We start from the raw sequence: 21,281 nt of genomic DNA on the forward strand, positions 1-21,281 counted from the left end.
CAATACATTTATTCAAATGTATGATTTTTTATCTAAATAACGACTGTTGATGCGACTTTAAAACCTCAACAACAACAAAGCCAAAAACAAAACTCATCAAGAATAGCTGGCTTTTGAGGTTTTCTCCCCTTTTTTTGATATAATTGATTTGACTGAACTTGATTTGGCACAAAACTAATTTAAATCCCCTACAACCATCATCAAAAACAATTTTTGGTTGTAGGCTTTTGTAGGGTTTACCATAGCTTGCTTATTTATATGTATATTGTACAAAACTCATTGACGCAACATTCGGTGCGTGTTGTGTTGTGATGCCAAAAATGAAAATGTTGTGTAGAGAAAAGCTAAATTTGAATTTATTGGCGATTATTTGCTTTGACAACACACCGTTGATACACTTGAATGAATCCAATTTAAAATCATCACTAGCAACCGAAAATGACAACAGAAAATGGGGTGTTCTGGTGTCTTTCTAATTTAACTAATTTGAGCATAATCAAGGGACTATTTTTAACATCAATTAAGATTAATTGGGATGGTAGATATAGTTTTTTGATTCTTTGGCATCGCAAATGTATCGAGTAATTTTAATTTACTTTGACTTTTTTTTTTTTTTTGGTAGAAATACTTTGATCCAGTTGTATTCTTCGTAGTTACAAAATTTAGTGCCTTTTTACTTTCATGAATTTAATTTTGTCTGGCATAATTTTGACTTGCAATGAATTTTACATCTGATTCAAGGTTTAATAAAACCAATTAGACAAAAAATTTACACTGAGGTGTATACGTAATATTTTTTGTTTAGATTTCGTTGCACACCAAATCAAATACAAGTAAATTTTTAAATTTCTTCAAAGATTCTAGTAAGAAGTTTTTTAAATGCAAACCATCGTTAGCTGAAATAAAATTCAATCACCAGTAGTGTAGGTAGAGAGTAAGCTCAAAGGACAAAAACTTTCACAAATTATAATCCTTAATCATTTACTTTTTCTCAAAATAAAAATAATATTATTTCTCTCCTTAAAAAAAAATGTAACTACCATTTAAAGTGTTTGAAAATGACTTCCCATGATAATTTACTTGTAATCTAGTGGGAAACAATTCCAGTTTTCCTTATGCTTCCATTACATAGTAATGACAACATAAAAATTCATAGCATTTTATAACGAAAACAAAAAATAAACTTCTCTTCATTCAGTGTTACTCAAATGTCCCAAGACATTCTATTTATGTTAGAGTGGAGAACTTTTATTTTAACTGAAATATTTCCCAGAGTTGTTGGAATATTTTGGGTTCCGAGTAAGAAAAATAATTCGTTGTTTTAGTTAGAAATAAATTAACGGTTAGGCAAAATATTAACATAACATTTTTACTTGCTCTATAGGGCAAGTATTGGTTTCGTGTCGAAAAAAAAAATTGAGGTTTTAATCAAAACCAACATTACGATGATGGAGAATTCCAAAAAAGTGGGTCTCGCAATTCCGTCCGTGCGTCTGTACGTCTGTGCGTCTGTGCGGTTGTGCGTCCATCTGTACACATTTCCACAGCCTAAACGGGTGGATGGATTTTCTTCAAATTTGGTACAGATGATTTTTATGGAATTCTGAAAGTTGGTTTTTTTTTGTTTTTTTATATCTCATTTAGAACGTATACCTCCCATACAAAAAAATACGATATTACGAATTTCTCGAAAACGGCTCTAACGATTTTGATTAAACTTTGTATACGTAATATTTAAAGCAGTGGCAATAAAACTGCATTTTTTTTTCTCAAAAAAGTCAAATAACAAAAACAAATTTTTTTCATTTAACATAATTTTGCCCTAAATGTCGGCTCTTCCCCAATATCAATTTTTTTTAAATTTAGATCCAGCTTTTAAAATCTACAAGTAGACTAACATAAAAGTGCTTTGAGCTGCAAGAGCAAGTACGTGCGACCCCAGTCGTGCATTTTATTTTAAATGATGTCAATTTAAGGAATAAAAACGTAGGAATATAATCCTTTGTGCTCCTCAAAAAAAAATTAGCCATTGCATAAATATGAACCAAATTATAATTGAAATTGTTAGAGCCTGGCAAGTCAATCAGTTATAGCTTTTGTGATTTTTGAAGCCCTATATCTTAGAAACTATTTTCGCTAAGATGTTGCAATACCGCTGTGTTGCTTGTTTTTGACTATAGTTCAATAAATAACACGGTGTAACACTCAAAATATACGCGGGCAGAGACCTATCAGGTTTTGTAGAGCTAGTCGCACTGAATACGAAACGGTATTTGAAAATCCCCTAACACCCCCAAAATCTGGAGTTACGGGAAAAAAACGGTTTTTTGGACCTTCACCCATTGAAAAAATTCTAGCTTCGACAATTTTTTACCCATTTTCGATTTTTTTACAGTTTCTGATAGAAGATAAATATACCTTTTTAACAATGTATAAAACATGTAACTCGGTTAAACCACTTTACTTTACTAAAATTCACAGTCTGGACAAAAATAGTATAAAATGAGTTTTCAAAAAATTTGTTTCCCCTATTTTTAATTTTGAAATCGATTATTTCAAAAACTATTGGTAATATTATATTGATTTAAAAATTAGAATCAAATGCACAATTTTGCCTTTTGTAAATGGTATCATTTATTACTGTAAGTGTTGCCGTTGTTTTTTAATATTTTTTTTTTATTTTGATAATTTTTTTTTAGAAAAATGCCCCTCCCACCTAAACGGGGGGAGATAGACCCCCCTCCCAAAGAAAAAAAATGTTTATATTGAGCTCCTCTACAAAAACCCTTCATCAAATCCTGGCGTCCAACTTATCCTACTACGTGCCGAAACAACATTTTTGTTCTATACCTAAAAGTTCGAATTTCTGTATCTGGGTTGAAATCGAAAAATTTTTTTTTCTAAGCCAATTTTGAAGTGATTTTCATAAAAAATACATCGATCAATTGGGAAATAGATATAATTTTAGAATATAATTTTTAAATAGCATGTTGTTTTGAAAACATATACTTTAAATTGATGCCGAAGTTGAGCAAATGACAAAAAAAATTGAATTCTTGAACTTTGACATCTTATAAATTCTAAGTGGTTTAACCGAGTTACATGTTTTATACATTGTTAAAAAGGTATATTTATCTTCTATCAGAAACTGTAAAAAAATCGAAAATGGGTAAAAAATTGTGGAAGCTAGAATTTTTTCAATGGGTGAAGGTCCAAAAAACCGTTTTTTGCCCGTAACTCCAGATTTTGGGGGTGTTAGGGGATTTTCAAATACCATTTCGTATTCAGTGCAACTAGCTCTACAAAACCTGATAGGTCTCCGCCCGCGTATATTTTAAAACCTCATTTTTGTAACACCGTGTAATAGTTCGAGTTTTGAATTTTCGGCTTTTTAAATTATTCCTGTTTTCGTGACCTTTTCTTTAATAAATAAGTTATCTTCTTCGTTGGTTCTAGGTCTAAGTTCGAAAATTATTATTTTTTCGAAGAGGGCGACGCACAGTGTGGCCAATCACGAATCTAGCTGGACAAAATTAATAACTCGCGTTAAATCGACTTTTTTTCTAAACAGTTTTAAACAAATGAATGTGAATAGATAAAATTCTATAAATTATATAATTAAATATATAATTTCCGTAAACATATTCTATGATTGGATATACTTAATTATTTAAAAAAACAATTGAAAAATCTCAATAAATAAAAACTCTATTGCTATTCACGAAAAAAGAGAGGCAGAATAATTAGTTTTTATTAAGAAATAGAACTTTTACACACGTTTTTACAGGTGACATATATGATTTATTTTCTCAATATCATGCTTTAAATTAAAATTTTAGCAATGATTTTAATTAAATATGTTTCCCAATCATAAAAAATGGCATCACCTTTAAAAATATCTGCAGATAATTTAAAAAAGTAACTCCTTTTCGTGCGATGCAAACTTGTAACTTAAGGGCCTATTAAAAACAGCTGTGTTTATATAATAATTCTCTAAATTTCTTCGTGACCCTATTTCTGGCCTTTTAAACTTGCTTGCTTTTTGCATTTAACTTGTTTTAGGTGTTCCGACAGAAAAGCATCATTCATCAATGATAATGCCTCATTAGTTGAAAATTCCAGTGGTTTAGTGGTTCCAGAGGATCAGAACTTAATCTTTTATACATTTTGATCCTTCACTCAAAGAAAATTTCGTTAAATCCTTTACGGTTTTATTAGAATATGCTTTTTCAATTTTGCGGCGAGCGATTCTACTGATTTAAACTATTTCTAATGGATAGGTGCACTTTTAACCTTCCGTTTGTTATATTTTTCCCGTTTTTTTAATTTTTAAAAATTCTTTTCTTCTTTGTTTCACTATCTACTGTTTTTGTTTATTTAGTTACCACATAATATTGGTCAAGCAAATTGAAATTCAGTTTAAAGAGCGGTCCAAAGTGTCTTCCACCTTTTTTGTTTTTTTTTCGCTTAACTTGAAGAACAAAACTTTTATATATGTTTTTAATTTTTATTTATTGTCAAAAATGTTCGAAAGATGATACCTGCTCATTAAAAGTACAAAAAAACTGTCTTTTCGATCTTATATGACAGTTTTGACACATTTTTCGAAAATTTGTTTTTTTGAAAATCTTGACTTCATTTTGAAAAGTGAAAAAAGTTGTATGGCGGTCGAGAAAATGCCAGACATGTAAATAGCTAATCTAAATGACAACACTCCACAATACATTAATTAATTAATTTCAGACCGGAAAAATGCGGAAAAATTAACTTTACCTCTAATTGAAAAACAAAGATATTTTTTTTTTTGCACTTCCTAGCCTTCTTACAGAATTTTTTTTTTTTTTTAATAGTTGCAATGGTAATTAATAAATAAAAATTATAATACTTTACCTCCAAATGTAGATTAACAATTAAAAAAAAACAATTACAACAAAAAAACTACCACAGCGTTTTTAATCGTCAACCAAACTCGAGCGAAAAATAGAATACTTTGTATTATCTCCATCCAACTGTTGACAAGAACCAACTTTCAAGCTTAGCTTACGCTAATCCGAGATGAAAACCAAAAAAACCAAACATGAATTACAGTTACCCATTGTATTGAGAAGCTCAACTCATGATTTAAAATAATGTGGCTAAACTTTTTTTTTTCTATTTTGTCCAGTCAGATTGGCGAATTACCACACTGTGCGACGTTTCGAACTTATACCTAAAGTTAAGTTAAAGAGAAAATGGTCTAAGTTGATTCATGTAAATAAGAGTGGAGTGTAAAATTTGCAAAAGAACATGCCGTGCTCCTTGATTTCACCAAATAAAGGAGAGATATTTATCAAATTAAAATCAAATTAAACTAAAACTCATACATTGTTATTTGATATTTTTTTAAATTACTTTTTTGAAAATTACTGGAATTTTTTTAAATTTAAGAAATTTGTATAAATTGATTTTTGTGTAAATTTAAATTTAAAATAATTTTTTTAAATTTATTTTAAATTATTATTAACGATCAACGTAATTATTCTTATTTTTAATGATAATATGATTAACTTAAAATTGACTTTCAATATGAATTATGTATATGCCTAGCACAGATAGGATCCTTTATTTTCAACTTAAATGCCCAATTCAATTTTATTTCTACTATATTTTTACTCAATTGCAAAATATTTAAAAAAAAGAGCTTCTGGATTTATTTTTGTTTCTGAATTCGTAAAGGATATTAAAAGTGAGTAGTCAAAGCTGTGAAAAATCGCAGTCTTCCATAAAATTTCACCATTTAATTTATCTGAAATTATATTTTTTTTTAATTATTACTTTCCATAAAAATAAAGAATATAATGTGCATACATTTCTATAGATATGGAGAAAGTTCCGAATGTAATATTGGTCTTCTCTATGATGGGTTCTCTTTTAAAACCACCACAAAATGCGAAATAAAATTACGATGTTCAATTAAATTTTCTTCACCGAACATTTTAATATAATTCACTTCCTTGTCAATTATCCATTAACATTCATATTAAATATGAGCAAGCAGTGAGTTATTTCGTCCATATTTCCCAATTTGCCTTCGAGTAGTAAATTCATATGCAGAGACCAGAGAGAAAGACCTTCAACAAGGTTTTTTTTTACATCGATTATACTCTGGCTCGCTAAGGATACCATTTTAAAAGCCATTGGCATTGGTTTTGATTTATTTTTCGATGAGCTTAAGGGCTCAAAAGCGGATTGTAAGGATACGCTTTCATCTGGCATCTGGGACCTATATGAGTATATTATTTTTGCTATATCCTGCCACTGCCATCATATACGAGGACATATGTATTTGTTTATACGAATCCAGAACATGTTGCATTGCTTCCAGTTTTTTGTTTTATATCTTACTGTGGATTAAATTGAAGTTAATGTCGTTCATATTTTCTTCCAAAAAAAAAAAACACATTGTTCACTTTTTGCTGTTTTTTGTTTTCTGAATCACTGATAAGTACGAGTATATCTTTTATTAACTATTCATTCATACAGGAAGAAAAAAAAAACAGCATAAAGTTTATCGTGATCGTTTCGAGAAGTTGCGACTATAGTGCTATTATACATAAAAACTTATTTAATTATGAAGTTCAGTAAATACCTATAAATTACCAAGAAAACATCCAACATAACGCCCATATGAATATAAACATGAATATTTTTTTACGGAAACTTTATTCAGGTGTGAAATAAAAGAATTTAGTTAAAAAGATATTTAATTTATTATTTTTAAATTTGAGTTAAATTCGAGTACCTAAAATTAAATTGAGCTATCCTAAATCTGGACCGAGTTATAACGAAACATTTTCATTAGAGAGTTTATTTAAAATTTATTTATTTGAATTTGACAGACGTATCATACAAAATTGTCGAGTTTATTCAGATGATAAAAACTCACAACTTCAACCATTAATTATAGTTATACGACACGGTTAAAAATTCTGTCGCAGTTTTAAATACAACCTTAGAAATTAGGCCTTTTTCAAAACAAAAATTATTAGTTTTTAATATTGCGATTTTATTTTTTTAATAATTGTTTTATTAATTTCAAATATGTACAAAAAATTAAAATGTATTAGTTTCAAATATGTACAAAAAATGAAATGTAAAAAGCAGAGATACACAAAGGAGATGGGAAACTTTCGTACGTTTTACCCCCCCAAAACCCATTTGTTTATTTCGTGTTGTTGTAATTTCTTTTGTATTCGTGAATAAATGTGAAAAACTCACACAGTGTAATCACAGTGTTTTTACGCATACTTAGCCAAAAATATCCGATTTTTCACGCATACTTACCCAAAAATGTCTGCCGGAGCTTGTAGGCAAACCCGTATGACGTCAGAAGTTTCTCATCTCTTTTGGGTATCTCTAGTAAAAAGTATTGATTGTGGTCAAGCCTTAAACGAAAATGGAAGCCATTTAAAAAAAATACATTTTTTTGTGTCTGGATTTAGGGTTATCGCTACCTGAAAAAGTACCTATATAAAACAATTTGGGTTCAGAAAAATGCATTCGGTAAGCTTTTTCTGATAAAAAATTTGAATTTGCACTATTTTCAAGACGCTTTGTGTTTTTTCGAAGAAAATTTATGAATTACTTGATCGGAAATAAGATTTTACTTGACATAGTTTGTGAAAAAAAAATAAAAGAGATAATAATATGACCATTATTATTTTTATGATTATTATTTTTATTGGGATATTAAAAAAAACATCTGTTCCAAATTTCAACAAAATTCGACCATTCGTTTAATATCTACCTCAATTCACAGATAGAAACACAAACGAATCCATGCACACTGGGACAGAACAACCCTATTGGTGGCAATAAATCAGTCCATAGAGCTAGGAACCTGAAAATTTCTGGAAATGTTTATATGCGATCAATGTATTGAATTGATATATCTAATCCAAACATTGACCACGCTCACCAAAACGCCCACTTTTTTGTACTTTACAAAAAAATTGAGAAATTAATATATCGACTTTTTTCATTGTATCAAATTTTGGGGTTGTCTAATTGGTCATACCAACAATTATATCCTTCTATCTTATGTCTTCTTAAAAAAAAAAACTAGTAAACATAGTTTTTTTTTTCAGTAACAACCGACGTAAAACAAATTTTAATACAATTAAAAACACTTAACAAATTGATTTTTCATTAATTTATAACAAAATCATCGCTGTCTTTCTTCAACACTGCTATCTTCCTCAGTCTCAGAATGATTACACCACTGCTACATAAAAAAATAGAAATGGTAACGGAGATACGAATAACAGAGTTACGCGCGATAGAGAAACGGCCGTCAAAGTTACGCGAAACCGAAGTTACGAAAAACTAGAGTTCTTCTTCTTCTTCCTTTTTTCTCGGCGCTGTTATGATCTCGATGTCGAGGGGATCATAACCTTCCCACGTTACTGCTTCACACTAGTGATCCGCCTGTGGGGTTCGCCGGGTTGACCTCAGAAATCGGCGGCAAGCCTCCCGGTTTTGTATTGTTCCGTTTCTGAGGCCAACTGAATGCTGGTGTTTTTGCATTTGCTTGTACCAGGAGTTTTTAGGCCTACCTTTCTTTTTATTTCGTGTTGGAACGTTATATGATATTGCTTTTTTGACGGGGTTCTCAGGATCTCTCCTTTGAACATGGCAATACCAACTGAGTCGGTCGTGTTCAATTTTTTGGGAGATGGTATTTTTAACATGAAGGCTTCCTCGGATCTTCGTACTTCTAATTCTATCAAGCTTTGTTACTCCTGCTGTCATGCGAAGCATCTTCATCTCAGCTGCCGTTAACTTACTCTCATACTTTTTGTACATTGTCCAACATTGTGAACCGTATGTGAGTGCTGGACGCACAACTGCGGTGTAGAGCCTTCCTTTCAGCTTAGGGGGCATTTTTCGATCACAGAAGATAGCAGAATTTTCCCGCCACTTCATCCACCCTACGCTTACGCGATGATTGATATCGTCATCACAAGTACCTTCGTTATTTATCATAGACCCCAGATATTTAAACTTTTCACACTTGGGAAGCACTACACCATTCAAATAAATGTCAGGAATAGGCCTGTGTGGATCAGAAAATGGGCAGCATAGGTATTCTGTCTTTTTCGCGCTTATGCGGTACCCACTACCTTCTAGAACATCCACCCATACACCAAGTGCTCGTTGCAGGGATATCGGGTCTTCACTTATGATGGCTCCATCGTCAGCAAAGAATAACTGATGCACTTTTGGGTCCGTCACTTTGCCTTCAAGCAGGTAATCAAGAACGGTAATAAAGAGCAGAGGACTCAAGACGCTTCCCTGGTGTACACCTACTGTGATTTCGAATTCTTCGGTGACTCCAGCTGCACATCTTACTTTAGTAACTGCTCCATCATACATGTCCATAATTATCCGCACATAGGTTTCCGGAACTCCTCGTTGTCTGAGGGCCACCCATATCAGATCTCGTGGTTGTCGATCGAATGCTTTTTCAAAATCAACCAATACCACATGCAAAAAACGAAAAACTAGAGTTACGAATTCTAAAGTTATGTTAAGCTATGACATGTGATTTTTGGGTTGGCAACAATTGCGAGGAACGATATGGAATTATGGAAACATAAATAAGAGAATATCGATTCTCATTGGTTATTTTAATAGATTTTTAGTCCATTGAAATGTTACAAAAATTTGACCGAACCTTGCATTTTGGGTAGGACAAGATTTTTTTGTTTTGATCTATAGGGGAGGTCAATGTGAGTATACAATCCAGTTTTCGGGGTTGAAAGCCCCCCCCATTTGGCCGCCATCTTGGAAAAAAGGGTGTTAACTGTTTTTTATCGATATCTTGCGAACCGTGAGTCCCACAAAAAAATGTCTGAAGGAATTTTGTAGATAATTTATTTCTCTACAATTTTGATTAAGGTACTTTTTTCTGTAAAATTGAAAATAAGAAAGTTATACTTGAAAATAGATGTACATTTTCAAGAAAAAATTCTTTGAAAGGCCATAGCTTTTTTTCTACAACTTTTAGTGAAAAAATACTCATGACAGTTTTTAAAGATCATTTAATTTCCAACAATTTTATGTGCTCATTTTGCAGATTTCGTTTATATAAAGCTGCGGCAATGGTTTTACAAAAAAAAGGTAACAAATTATTTTCGTACTTTTATATGTTTATTTTATTTTTTTACTTCAATACAGACTGATTCAAAAAGATATGTAGGTTGGGTTGAAACAAGAAAAAAATCAAAGTACGGGGGGTCCATTCCGTACCGATTAGTGAGGAGGGCAATTTAAAAAAAAAATGTCTTACTTTTGAAAAAAATTTACTAAAAATCAACGGTTACACCCATTTTAACGTGTTATATTTTTTTGTAAAGCCGAAAACCTTTTCTTTTATATTATTTTAAATTAAACCTGTTTTATGGAATAGCTTTTCAAAAAAATAATTTTCAAAATAAAAACTTTGAAAAAAAATACGAAAAAAATATTTTGAACTAATTTTTTTCAAAATTTTATATAATTAAGCACTAATTAAGTTTTCAAAATTCATTGCTGTAATGTGTTTTCAAACAAAAACAGAAAACCGGATGCAAAAAAGTCTTGTCGTTTTCGAGAAATTAAAAAGAAAACATAACTACTTTTTTCTAATAACCCCATTATTGTTTGTTTTTACTTTAAAAAAGTATGTAATTATTCAATAAATTTTGTATAGTTTGTATTTATTTTTATTTTTCCTTCGCAAAATACTATTCCATAAAACAGGTTTTCTTTTTAATTTCTCGAAAACGACAAGACTTTTTTGCATCCGGTTTTCTGTTTTTGTTTGAAAACACATTACAGCAATGAATTTTGAAAACTTAATTAGTGCTTAGTTATATAAAATTTTGAAAAAAATTAGTTCAAAATATTTTTTTCGTATTTTGTTTCAAAGTTTTTATTTTGAAAATTATTTTTTTGAAAAGCTATTCCATAAAACAGGTTTAATTTAAAATAATATAAAAGAAAAGGTTTTCGGCTTTACAAAAAAATATAACACGTTAAAATGGGTGTAACCGTTAATTTTTAGTAAATTTTTTTCAAAAGTAAGACATTTTTTTTTAAATTGCCCTCCTCACTAAACGGTACGGAATGGACCCCCCGTACTTTGATTTTTTTCTTGTTTCAACCCAACCTACATATCTTTTTGAATCAGTCTGTATTGAAGTAAAAAAATAAAATAAACATATAAAAGTACGAAAATAATTTGTTACCTTTTTTTTGTAAAACCATTGCAGCAGCTTTATATAAACGAAATCTGCAAAATGAGCACATAAAATTGTTGGAAATTAAATGATCTTTAAAAACTGTCATGAGTATTTTTTCACTAAAAGTTGTAGAAAAAAAGCTATGGCCTTTCAAAGAATTTTTTCTTGAAAATGTACATCTATTTTCAAGTATAACTTTCTTATTTTCAATTTTACAGAAAAAAGTACCTTAATCAAAATTGTAGAGAAATAAATTATCTACAAAATTCCTTTAGACATTTTTTTGCGGGACTTACGGTTCGCAAGATATCGATAAAAAACAGTAAACACCCCTTTTTCCAAGATGGGGGCCAAATGGGGGGGCTTTCAACCCCGAAAACTGGATTGTATACTCACATTAACCTCCCCTACAGATCAAAACAAAAAAATCTTGTCCTACCCAAAATGCAAGGTTAATGTAACATTTCAATGGACTATTTAACGAAAATGGGTTTGGTTTAATCTTTTTATGCAAAAAACAACCCCATTCCTTGTTTATTTATTTGACACAGGATAAGTTAAAAATCAAACAAAAATCCCACCCCACCACACCAAAATAAGGTCTGTAAAAAAAGGGGTGGTTTGGTTATTATTTTAATATAAATAATAACAAAGTGGGTATTACAAAATACGCTATGAATAATTATATTAATTAATAGAAAAAAAAATACGTATTTGCAATATTAGTTGGACAAATAAGAAGTTAAATTCAATTATGTCCCCCAAACTTACATAAGTAGGTATACCTATGTTTTTTTTTCTATTTCAACGTATTTGCGATCTTCTCACAAAAACAAAACCATATATATAAATCTATACCTATCCAATCAAAATTTTACAAGATTAAATAACACCCATTTTCGCTTTACTGATTTAGTTCTGACCAATGAGAAAAATGTTAATCTCTTGTTTGTATTTCCATAATTCCATATTGTTCCTCGCAATTGTTGCCAACCCAAAAATCACATGTCATAGCTTAACATAACTTTAGAATTCTTAACTCTAGTTTTTCGTAACTTCGATTTCGCGTAACTTTGACGCTCGTAACTCTGTCGCCCGTAACTCTGGTATTCGTAACTTCGTCGGTTTCCCAAAAAAATAGTTCTGACCGAATCCGAAGTCCGTTTTGCCCCATCACTTCAGGTTTTCGAGACAACATCAAAAAATGTCACGAACAAAAAAATTTTTTTTCTCTGATCTGGATGTGTGAATATGTTAATCATAAAGTTTTTGGGCCGCTGAATCCAGATTCAAAGTTAATGTTTCCCCATCACGTCAGTTTTCCGAGATATCCTCAAAAAATGTCAAAAAAAAAAAAAAAAGTTTTTATCTGGGGTTTTGACATTGTGCTAAAAAAAATATCCAAAACCAATATTAACAAGATTGTCTTACCAAACAGATTGGTCTCAACTTTTAACATTATATAGGTGGGTTCATATAAAATTTAAAACGTTGAAATATTTTAAATGGGTTAAAGTATTTCAACGTTTTAAATAATAAAGAAAACAGAACCACCGCCAAAAAAAACTTAATTTATTAACAGACAAAATAAATCTGTGTAAAACTGTAGTGTTTATTTTTTTGATATTTTTTCAAAAATTATTCACAATACCTCAATCCATCATACCGCCAAAGAAAATATGCTATAGCGTCTCGCTTCCCTGGCAATGTTCTGCCCCATGATCACAAGACAACATTTAAATCAGTAAATGGCTCTAATCGGCCGGGATGCTTGGCTGCTCCCGCATGCCTAACATCCCATTGTACAAATGGAAATCTCCTTTACAAAAGTATTTTTTTTTTAAACCACTCCAAGCTTAAAATATCCACTTAAAAAATCGTTTGCAATTGACATCCATGAGGAAGTGAGCAAAGTGTATGTACATGTACACGCATACTCACACACAGACAAAAAAAAAAGCGCCGCCAAAATGAACCATCAATCAACCAAAAGGACCAATTCAAATACTGATGCTGAGATAGACGGTAGAGGAAGGACGCATATGTCTACAGAAGAAACAGTTTCTTTAGGTATATACGACCTCTACCTATGTAACATTGGTGTATTTACAGAGCACACAATGGAAATTGCCTTCTAATGGTATATGTCTTGCTTTCTATTCAATAAAAGTTATTTTAAGTGTGGCTGCGATGGTCCTGGGTATAGTGTCCTTTTTAAAAGGAAATTCGTCCTTGGTTCTTGAAGCTTTCAACACAATGTCCGGCCCAGCTTTTAAACCAGCTTGTTTTTTGTTTGCTTGGACCAATCAATCTTGTAAATAAAATATTTTTCTTTACTCAGGTAAATTATTTTAAAATTAAGGATCATCTGGCTAACAATTGGCCAATGAACCTTGAACACTTGACAGGTTTTGAACAGGTTAATGATACATGTATCCTATAGGGCTCTTAAGTTTAATTTTATATAAATAAAATAAAGGTTTAGATTTGTTAAGGTTGCTTTTTTTTTCCTAGTGCTTCTCGAATCAATTAGGAAATTGATAACATAAATATTTGAACATGGTTTTAGAGTAAAATACTTTAAATTAAAGACATGATTGGGACTTACTTAAGGATAATTTGAGTTAAGCTTGATTAGAAAACATTGAAAACATTATCAAATATTTAGTTCTAGTATAATTTAGTTCAGTACATTTGTAAATTGCATTCATTTTTTGAAATTACTAAAGTTACTTCCCAATCAGAATATATAATTGCACTAACATCCCATATACACTTAATTTTGTTTTTAAGATCGTATAAATTTAAATATCTTTAAGTGTAGCTGAGTTGTAGAGAATTTTAAGGTGAACTCGGATGTTTTTTTTCAAAATTTTGATAAAAAGTATACTTAAAACTTTAACTTTTTTTTTTTACTTTTTTGGCTTGTAATTTTTTTAATATTCAGAATATCGAGAAATGATCTTACGTAAAAGAAGCGAAATTTAATTGTCTGCGTTTTTGTAGTACCAACTCTTATACCGACTTCTATATTCGGCTATGTGAAGTTGGTACAATTTTTTTTTTCAAACCTGCCTGGTTCGATTGCTCAAGGTTAGCCCATGATAGCCCAAGATTTTTTCTCGCTAGTCCACTCTTAGTTCTAAAATTATAACGAAATTATTTTTTTTTACCTCAAAAATCACAAAATAAAATTTATTCAGTGTGAAAATTGTTGGTTTCACACTTTGGTTTGTTTGCACAACGTAAGACCTGGATTGGATAGCCCAACTTTTTTTTTTCTATACTTCACCATTTTTTCTAAAGATACAATAAAAAAACTTTTTTTCATACCAGAAACCGTAAAAATTATGATTTTTGTTCCTGTGAAAAAATCGTTAGTTCAAAACCGTGGTTTGTTTGCCCAAGGTTATTCCAGGATAGCCCAACTTTTATTATAGAAGCATTATTTTTTATCCATCTCACAAAAATAAAGTACACATACACCTCAGTGACCTTTTTTTAATTTATAATTTAGAAAAGGCAAATCCACTGGTGTGGGCATTGCGCCTCCCATGTTATTTTTTTTGACTTAGATTGATCCTAAAAATGAAATACCAAAATCACATCTCAAAGGCCAATCAAAAAAGCTCAATCAGGGACCAAAATCTGCACAAAATTCGTACTAGTGCCCTATAATTGCACCAGTTTGCAATTAACAAGATAACCATAAATTTGTTCTTATAATCCTCAATTGAAAATGGTACAAGGTAGTAAGGTATAGTCTATTTAAAAGACCGGAGCTCCAGAGCAAAAATAGAACAAATTCGTTCCAGAGGTTTTATTGCTGATTATGATTCCTTGGCACTAAAGAATACTCCAGCCAAAAGTGCTACTAAATCCATTGGTGCATTTCTGAGAAAACGGCAACACTGGTCGGTTTTCAGTTTTTTTGATTTATGTAACTCGAAAACCAAGCCTTACTTTGAAATGGTTCAAAGACACTTTTCATAGCAAATTAAATTTTCTGTCAAGTTAAGATGGTTAAAAAATTAAAAAATTTTTTTTGACTAAAACTCTAACCTAAAATCAAAGAAAAAAAGTTAAAAAAATCACGATTTTATTTTTTTTTTACTAAATCAAGGGGCATTTTGTGTATGTAGCCGGTACGTCCAAACTTTGTAAAAATAAAATAAAGTAGAGGTAAAATCCTTTGATAATATGCAAGATAATTCGCTGCCTCAAAACTATAATGTTCTATGTCGAAGAAATGGAAAAAAATGACTTTTTTATATCAAAATTTTCGTCTTTTCAATGGCTACAAGACTGACAATTATTGTCAAGAAAAAACTTAAATGTACCTACATATTCAAAAATTAGCACTTTTTCTAAATTTTTGACTTTTTTAGTTAAAAGCAAGTTCTGTCATTCATTCTTCGAGGTCAAAAATATTTAAAAAGATGGTTCTGTGATTTTTAAATAAAATTTTATATAATTTTTTAGTTTTTTAAATGTCTTATATGAAACTAAATTAAAAAAATATTCCCTTACACATATTCTTTTACATGATAAAGCTTTAATATTTTGAGCAACCTTTATATTAAGAACATGTAAGCCGTGCATTTTTTTTATTAAAAGCAATTTTGTACCAAACAAAAAACGAATCTACCATTACAGAATAAAGAAAAAAACCGATTCAATTTTGTTTTTTAAGACATTTTAATTTTAAGAAAAAAAAAAAATATTTTGTGTAAAATAGAAATTAGGTACTCAAAGCGAAAAGTTCAAAATCGATTTTCATCAAAAGATACAAAATCTTAAGGCTGTTTTTGATTCTAAAATTCAAATATAAATAAAATGCACGACTGTGGTCGCACGTACTTGCTCTTGCAGTTCAAAGCACTTTTATGTTAGTTTACTTGTAGATTTTACGAGATGCCTTTTTCTATATAAATTTTAAAGAAATTTTGTTGAGGTTGGCGAAGAGCCGACATTTATTTTTTTATTTGACTTTTTTTGGACAAAAATAAAAATGCAGTTGTATTGCAATAGCTTTGAATATTACGTCTGCAAAGTTTAATCAAAATCGAAGTTCTGACATTTTCAGACAGTTTTGACTATTTGGCACTCCTAGATGCTCTCTGAATGTTACTTATATTACTTATGAATAAACAAGGGGGTACTCGACAAAACACCTCCAATTTGCTTGTCACTGTTTTGGACAATTGACATAGTAGATATTTTTAGTAAATATCTACTATATCATTTGACCAAAACAGTGACAAGCAAATTGCATATTTCATTTGCAAAAACCTCACTTAAATATTTAAATTAAACTTAATTTACTAAAATGTTGATTTTGATACACCACAACTTTTCCTTTCAATTTCCTTTTTCTATAAAAAAAAAAAACAATTGAATAAATAATAACAGAAAAATTAATTTTCTAAAAGGTTCACCATAACACCGCACAAAGAGTCGTAGGTATATAAAAGATTTACTACTTTTAGCCCACTTGTCAAAAGTGTCATTGAAAATTTTTGAAATAGAACAATATCACGGATTGATGATGTCAACACCAGTCGCCATCAGATTAACCCCCCCCACAATGCAAATAAAATTGAAATCAGCAATCATGCCGGAAGCCTATGACTCTACGTCAACGCATCGGCATCCTTTATATGGCTCCTCTCTAACCTCTCCAAACTATAATACTGTATAGAATATAGTATATCTATTTATTCATCCCAATTATGCCAGTCAATTCAAGATAAAAAGAAAAATAAACAAATAATTCCATCTATATCATCATAAACTTGATATCAAATTAATCCATTTGCATATCCATCATGCTCTCTAGGTTCATTGTCTCCATTATTTATCTTCATTCCTCCAGTCAAGTCACACCCTTTCCTTTTTTGTTGTAGATACTGGCTGATGGAATACTATAAACGTAAAATTCTATTCACTGTCGGTTGTTGTTTGTACGAGTAGATAGATAGTGAACGAGAACGTTGGTTTGTTCCTTGTTCCTTATGCCAACAACCAACAACCAGCATATAATAAAGCTAACGCATCATTGAACAGCAATTTATGGCCGTCAATCTGTCATCGTAATCCTCTTGAATCCTCACGGGCACGTCACAAGGTTATAGAAATATCGATGTAGAAACATTCATTTCTAGGCCAATTACATTGGACATTATTGGCCTTTGTTGATGGTGCGCGAGAACGAGTACTAAAATACGCTGCTGCTCTCAAAGCTGCGTTACTTCAGTAACTTTTCAATCTAGGATTATGTTATCATGCCAGACAACACTACAACCAATATTGGGCCACTCTCCAGCGATGATGTGGACTGGCCTCCATCGATTTAAGCTTGCGACAAAATACCCAGCATCATATACAGTACACTCGGCTCTGTTTGTGAGCGCCTCTAAAAGTTATCAATCAAAGCCCCTGAGGGCGGCAGCGTCGTTATTTTCAAACAGGATTTGGCACATCCACTATGGAACTGAAAATAGGAAGAGTTTTTGGGAACAGAAATAGCTTAGAAATTATTGAACTCAATAGAACCGAACATAAGTGATTGGATGGACTCAACAAAAAACGAACGATAGTGGAACTCATCAGGGAGTTTTTATTTTTTTTTTGAATTTCTAATTTCATGTCATACAAGTGAGTTGATTTATGTTACACAGAAAAGACAATTTCAAATTGAAAAATACAAACGTATATATCAGTACGCTTTTGACAAAATCAGTTGTGATGGATGAGTTTGTGGAATACATCGATTTGAAGTAAAATTGAGTCTATTTTTCAAAATTCCTTCAATACTGAAATGTTTGTTCGTCAAACAAATCTATTTTGGTAAATATTTTAAATACTTTGGAATGTGATGAAATTCTAGGTCTGAAAGGTACCACGAAAGATAGAAACACCAGTTCTTGAACATTATGACTTTATACCCATCGAATGGGGTTTAATACCTATAAGGCTGGGGAAAGGAAGGCCTGTTGGAATGTAATTAATAACTAGTTGTTCGTCGATAATGTTTATGATTAGCCCTAGTCTGATGTATTGTTGGTGCCTTTTTTGCCATTTCTAAAACAATAAACAACTTTGTGCTTCCGAATGTGTTTTAGCTAAATCCAAGAAAAACAATAAAAAACATCGTAATGTAGCAAAGAAACTTGGTAAAATACTATTCAAACCAAAAAAATCAACAGGTAAACTCGACAAGTCAACAGAAAAACTCGCCAGAACCCGATAAATCAACAAACAAATCCGGCAAATCAATCTGGAAAGACGAACAAACATACGCAGAAAATCAACAGAAGAACCTGGCAAGAATAAAAGGTGAAAGAAAGGATGCAGGTATCCAAAGATCATAAGAAATGCATCGAATACGTCAATAACTTTAATATTTTGTGGAAACGATGTTTGAGATCTACTTTGGCCTAAAAGTAGCTTATTTGTAGGTATACGGTGACCATATTTCTGGGACAAAAAAAAAGCTTTATAAAATAATAACAAGATAGACGATTTGATCGCATGATTAAAATTGCTTAGAATATCAAAACCTTTCATGTAATAATTTATACAAAAATTTTTTTAATTTAATTTTATAAGAAAATTAATATAACAAGAATTATATAAAATTAGTTAAATGGTTTTGACATTCAACGAAGTACTTAAGCCATTTTTATTTCTTATGCAACAAATAGTAAAAATTTTAATCGTTAGAGCCGTTTTTTTTTTTTTTAATTAAAAAAAAAATAGTTACACTCCTCAAAAAATTATTTACTGACAAATAAAAAACGGCTCGTTTTTAAATCATTGATTTTTTCAAAAAAAAAAACTTTTTCTTGTGTAACTTTTCAACCTGACCAACAAAAGCTGGAACTGGATAATTGACAAAAAATTTTAAAAACTTATGCTTTTATTTGAAAAATTAGAAAAACTTTAATTTCCCTATCACTGTTTTCTTCCGTACGAATAATTCAAAATTTTAAATACAAAAATCAAAAAATGTGCAAGTACCTTATCATAGTATCCGTACACACAACTTAAATTTTCTTAACAAACCTACATGTTCACAAAATATCAAGTCATAAACAAAAACTTCTCTTGCATATATGTAGGTACTAACTTTTCAAAAGAACTTTTCATTCATTTGCATGCCCTTCTAGCTACATGATTCAGAGTTTTCTAAATCTGAATCCAGACCAAAAACTTCTTTAAGATTTTCAAAGATTCAAAAAGTTAAAAAGTTGACTCTCGTTAATAGTCTATTGAATAGACCCTTTTGGATGGAACAAATTCGTTCAAGAGTTTTTATTAGCGATTATGATTCCTTAGCATACAAGAATACTCCAGCCAAAAGTGCTACTAAATCCGTTGGTGCATTTCTGAGAAAACGGCAACACTGGTCGGTTTTCAGTTTTTTTGATTTAACTCGAAAACCAAGCCTGACTTTGAAATGGTTCAAAGGCACTTTTCATAGCAAATTAAATTTTCTGTCAAGTTAAGATGGTTAAAAAATTTAAAAAATTATTTTTGACTAAAATTCTAACCTAAAATCAAAGAAAAAAAAGTTAAAAAATTGACAATTTTATTTTTTTTTACTAAATCAAGGGGCATTTTGTGTATGTAGCCGGGACCTCCAAACTTTGTACTAATGAAATAAAGTAGAGGTAAAATCCTTTGATAATATGCAATTTTTAATTTTTTTTGTCAAGAGACAACTTAAATGTACCTATTCAAAAATTAGCACTTTTTCTAAATTTTTGACTTTTTTAGTTAAAAGCACGTTTTTAAAACTCGATAAAATCGTATTAATTGGTAACTTTTAGACTTTCAAAGTAAACATACTTCGAGGGATTGATTTAATATAAACTAAATATGACAAACAAAAAAATTTATTTGCATCCTTATGGCCTATTGTGCAATTTTGTGTATGTGCATTTTTATAAATCCGGGTCGAATGGATGGACGGAGAGCCATTAGCTTTGGTCTATTGCATAGAAGAACATTTAATACCAACTCTTTTACTGTTTTCAATGGCCTGAAAAACAATTCTTGTAAAATCCGCGACCAACGAAAAGTTTCTCTTGAAAAACGAAAAAAATACTCTAATGAGTTTGAAACAAAATAGCTCAGGCAAATTAGTAAATCAAATTGCACTTTTCGCGGGACAAATTTTTTTCATGGAACGTGTTTAGGTGAATGTCCTTATCGTAAAAGTGAATTTTTTGGGATGATAAGATATCGGGAACAGCCGCCATCTTGGAAAAGAGGTCGGTGCCGTTTTTATTTTATAACTCCATTTTAACTCATTTAAACCAAAAATGTCCGAGGATAAACTTATTATCAATTAAATTATCTAAAAAATAATATACAAATGAATTCCGTGAGTTAGTTAAATTCAATTTTATAGTCGGTCAAAGTCCGGGTTCTTCTCGCAAGGTTAAGACAATATGACATTTTTTCAAATATCTGAAGAACTTTTAATTTGTTTGGGATTTTCTTAAAGAATGAATTATAGCACTTTTATTTATCTATGAAATGAACCCTTTATTGCTTTTGTAACCATCACATTGTAGAAGCAACCAAACGTCGAAGTCATGATATACGATTTTTAAACTGAACATATTTGGGATTTCAATAGTTCAAATAAACAATCAAAAATTAAACACAATAGTTTGAAAACATAACGGCTTACACACCTCATATCTTGAGTTATACTTATCGTAATGCTGAGATTGAGGTGTTCATGTTTAGGAAAAATGACAGGGCATCAGTTCATATATTTAGAATTTTAAATAGTGTCACTTTAGCTTATTCACATTAATTGGAAAATTCACTTCATTTAAAACCTCGAAAACCATATTAAGGTTAACATTAAAGATTTCAAACTTTGAATTCAATATTTAGACGAATATAGTTAAAAAACTGTTTACTTTTATTTTGGTTATACCTCCACTTCAAAAATTTTTTCGGTCTAATAGAAGAAAACTTGTTATTTTCTCACTTTTG

Source organism: Episyrphus balteatus, chromosome 3 (genome assembly GCF_945859705.1).
Source record: "Episyrphus balteatus chromosome 3, idEpiBalt1.1, whole genome shotgun sequence".
Lineage (NCBI taxonomy): Eukaryota > Metazoa > Arthropoda > Insecta > Diptera > Syrphidae > Episyrphus > Episyrphus balteatus.